This window comes from Mus caroli, chromosome X (genome assembly GCF_900094665.2).
Source record: "Mus caroli chromosome X, CAROLI_EIJ_v1.1, whole genome shotgun sequence".
NCBI classification, from domain to species: Eukaryota; Metazoa; Chordata; class Mammalia; order Rodentia; family Muridae; genus Mus; species Mus caroli.
This window is the reverse complement of record NC_034589.1, coordinates 59,686,085-59,690,941: the sequence shown is the minus strand read 5'-3', so window position 1 is coordinate 59,690,941 and position 4,857 is coordinate 59,686,085.

The window sequence follows — 4,857 nt, the reverse complement described above, 5'->3', positions numbered from 1 at the left end:
CCTTGGCAGGTCGTTGCCACACCAGTCCCATGCCATGACCTCCCACTCTGTGGTCAGCCACCACAACACCCAGCAACCCAGTAGAAACAAAATTCTTGAAGCTTATTATTGACCAGTAGGTTTCTATAACAATAATTTCTCAATTCACAAGATGCCCACACAATAATTTTCAGGACCAAGTGATAACGATACAAGCTGCCCACCTAGATTAGACAAGTTACTTCAATATTTAACACCATATGATAACATATCTACCTGTGGTTATTTAAAGCCACATTGAATCTGAATCATCCTGTTCATTGGCCTCCATCTTGCTTCCTCTCCTCTCTCCCAAGTCGCTCTCTGTCCCTGCAACTTTTCCCTCTGTCTCCCATTCCCATGTCCAATCACAGACTTCCTACAGTAGTAATTTGTAAATTAATTAAAATCCTGCTATATATCATGATAGATTCCAAGGAAACAATTTTTTAAAAAGTATTGAACTTTATAGTTAATTAAGTTTTGAAATAAAATTATGCTGCTTTACATTTATTTATTTATTTATTTATTTGTTTGTTTATTTTTGGTTTTTCGAGACAGGGTTTCTCTGTATAGCCCTGGCTGTCCTGGAACTCACTTTGTAGACCAGGCTGGCCTCGAACTCAGAAATCCGTCTGCCTCTGCCTCCCAAGTGGTGGGAATAAAGGCATGCGCCACCATCACCCGGCCTTTTATTTTTAAAGCAAAACTCAGCTTTTAAATGGAGGTAATATTAATGTGACAAGACAGCAAAAGTTAGAATAGGCAGAGCCACAGTGCAGAGATATGTATAATTAACAGGGCTGATGTTGAGGAAGTATCAAGATTGCCAGGCAATATGATATATTATACAACAGAGTAGAAGTCTTTGAGAAGGTTAAGTGATAAACAGATTGGGGGATGACCAAGTTGACAGAGAGCCAATAATGACCCAGTTAAATAGTCAAAAATAATAAATGGAAACTGAAGAAGGGGGGTTATTATAGAGAACATGATACTAGAAAGCAGGTGTATAATATTTTCTATTGACTCATAACAATGTGTGCTAACAACATTTTTAATATATTAATGCTAATTGCCATATTCTAGAAAATAAAGTAGAAAGTAAATAACCATGATATTTAAATTGATCTTTATTAGGACTTCATATTATGATGGGGAAGATTTCTCCTTTCTCAACTAATTGGACAATGAGTTCATAGTTATATATCCTTTATACTGTGGGTGACAAAGCATCCTGAGAAAATGTCTTTTGTTATCAAAGGCACCACATCACCAAAATGTTAGGCTTTCCAATATTTAAGAGACTTTCATTATTAAATTAAGTTCTATGCCCAGTTTGTATATTTTTAGGGGGGGGAGAATAAATGATGCCAAGGTAAACCCAAAATGAATGAAATGTTTTAACAATCAAGGAAGATTATAAAAGTGGTCATAGAAATAAATTTATTTCAAGTAAAAATTACAGAATGATTTCAAATATATTCTTGATTTATAATATATATGATATACTCACACACAGGCACACAGACACAACAATGGGAAAATGTCACCAAAACTAACAGTTTGAGTTGATTTCCAGGAATCCTCATAGTTGAAAGAGAGAATGGAATCCTCCAAATTGTCTTCTGATGTCCACATGCCTTTTTCCTCCTCTGTCCTGACAAACAAATAAATTTGAAGAAGAGGACCAGCATTGTGGTAATAATATAGTATCAATATGTTCACTTCTATATTATGATAATGGTATGGTGAATTAAGATATGCATGACCTTATATCATGAAGATGTATCTGCATAAGGCCTCCTATACACTATAAAATAATAACCTAAAGGTTCAGTTTTGTTTTTATACAATATTCCCAAAGGAGATGAACTCAGATATCTATATGACCTTGTGTTCCAGTGAGCAATTTTATTTAAGCAATCTTGTTTCCAAAGTAATCTGGGAAAAACTTAAACAAATGAGAAAGTTCACCTGTAATTAAAACAAATATACAAGTATAGCTGAAAAGAATTTAGATCTCTAATGAAAGTGAATAAGCCAATATGGTTAGTCTGAGAATGTGTCAGGCTCAATAAGATAAAGAATTGATCGTAATTAAACCACAGAACATATACTGTATTATCAATTCCAAATACAAAATTTAGTATGCAATAGTGTTGTAAGGTATTCACAGAGATGACACAGGTTTAAGGCAACAGAAAGTCTATATTAACCTGCCAGTGACTACTCTGGCAATGTGGAACTCTAGTATAATCCTTATCCTTTCTCAGGGTGAGTTTTAAAACACAAAGTACATACTGTGGTAACATACTTCAGGTAGCAAGAATAGTTACCCACAAGAAGAACTGTAAGATCCAAATATCAAAGATAGTAACTTCCCACCAACTATAGTCTTTTATTGATTAGCTCTTTGCTTTTGTTTTGGCATGTGGTACTCATTGTCTATATGCTGAATTTTATACTTGGAATGGTTCTTTTATCATGGTGTCAGTTGTGCTAAGGTTTAGAGACCTGTTAGAAAATTCCACTATTTTCTCATTAAATAGGAGAAAGATACTGTTCCAATGGAAAACATTTAATATACCTCTCCAACAAAAAAACAACCTCAAAACCCTGAATCCAACCTGAGTTCTCTCTCTCTCTCTCTCTCTCTCTCTCTCTCTCTCTCTCTGTCTCTCTCTATCTCTCTCTGTCTCTCTCTGTCTGTGTATAAACAAATAACTTCTCCTCAGGGAGAATNAAAAACAACCTCAAAACCCTGAATCCAACCTGAGCTCTCTCTCTCTCTCTCTCTCTCTCTCTCTCTCTCTCTCTCGTTTGTTACAGGTTACATACTAGGTAACTAAGTGTATAAACAAATAACTTCTCCTCAGGGAGAATATTTTCTACTATGAGGGGTAGACAAAGTATAAAATGCCCTCTGACTGTGGCCTGGACTTCCAAGATGGCAATAAGGCACATTTGCCTGGAAGGAGCAACAGAAATGGAATGTAGTAGAATCTTTAGTAATGCTGACTTAAATTTCTCCCTATTTTTTCCTAAAGAAGTCAGTGAAGCCTAAATGATGTTTCTTTATTTTGAAATAGAAAAGAGAACAAGAAGCATTGTTCCATCAAAATAAAACTGCATAGGTAGACATCAATGAATTTTCTGAAAAAATAAATAACTCAAAATAATAATCTTAGGTAAAGTCAGTTTACTGACAGTGGACAAAGTTATAAACTAAACACATTCAAGAAAATAGTTCAATGCAATAGCTTGCATTTTTTTAATCCATATGCTATACATTTCCAGGGAAAATATTCCAGTTTGATTTCTTCCCTAATTGCTCTCCTCTTTGTACCCAGTGATGAGGGCATAATGTATTTCTTGCTTGTTTTCAGAAATGGTGTTTAGGTGGTCATCATGAATATACATGGAATTGAATAAGAGACAAGCTCATGGGACCTCCTGTGAGGGAATTCCTTAGTCCGAGTATATGGGTGGCACTTTCTTATAGCAGCCAGAAACTTTGCTTTTGTCAAGCTTGCCTTCATTCTTGCTGGTAAGTTGTTGCTATAGCATTTCTTCACTGATATCAGAACCAGCTTCTTTAGGCCAGTAGCTCTCTAGAAATCCTTGTGGTCCTCAAGCAACAGATTAGGACTCCTGAGATATCCAATATTGTTGACTGAAAAAAAACAAACAAACAAACAAACAAAAAAAAAACCCAGATTCTTGGACTCTCTAGTGTGAGACAGCCATTTATGGACTAACAAGACTACACCCTGTAATAAAATCTAAATAAACAGAATTCATGTGTTTGGGATTATCAATGTATTTAGATTCTACCTATTTTTAACTTTAGAGAATCTTGACTAATTCATACATCAAATATAGTCTCATCTCAAAACCATTTTAATTTATCTTTCCCCAAAAACATGTTATTAGAGATATAATGTTCTATTGCTTTACAGTTCTTAACTCAACATCATCATTCCTCTTTTGTCTTGAAATTTATAACCTAGACATATTATTTAACTTATACCAATGAGAAATTATAGTATCTGAATACCTTATAGAACATCAATATTGATATAATGGAAACTCTTGAAAGTTGGACTACATTGTTATGGTCTTCCAAATCATTCATTTCTGCTATTTTCCTTCTGAAAAGGCTGTTTACTTTTACCTTATGATTTTCTTTTATTTTTTTTCAATTTTTTTATTAGATATTTTCTTCATTTACTTTTCAAATGCTATCCCAAAAGTCCCTTATACCCTCCCCTTGCCCTGCTCCCCTACCCACCCACTCCCACTTCTTGGCCCTGGTATTCCCCTGTACTGGGGCATATAAAGTTTGAAAGACCAAGGGGCCCTCTCTTCCCAATGATGGCCGACTAGGCCATCTTCTGCTATATATGCAGCTAGAAACACAGGCTCTGGAGGTACTGGTTAGTTCATATTGTTCCACCTATAGGGTTGCAGACCCCTTCAGCTCCTTGGGTACTTTCTCTAGCTTCTCCATTGGGGGCCTCGTGTTCCATCCTATAGCTGACTATGAGCATCCACTTCTGTATTTGCCAGACATTGGCAAAGCCTCACACTAGACAGCTATATCAGGGTCCTTTCAGGAAAATCTTGCTTGCATATGCTGGAGGTTCCTCATAAAATTGGACATAGTACTACCGGAAGATCCAGCAATACCTCTCCTGGGCATATACCCAGAAGATGTTCCAACTGGTAATAAGGACACATGCTCCACTATGTTCATAGCACCCTTATTTATACTAGCCAGAAACTGAAAAGAACCCAAATATACCTCAACAGAGCAATGGATACACAAAATGTGGT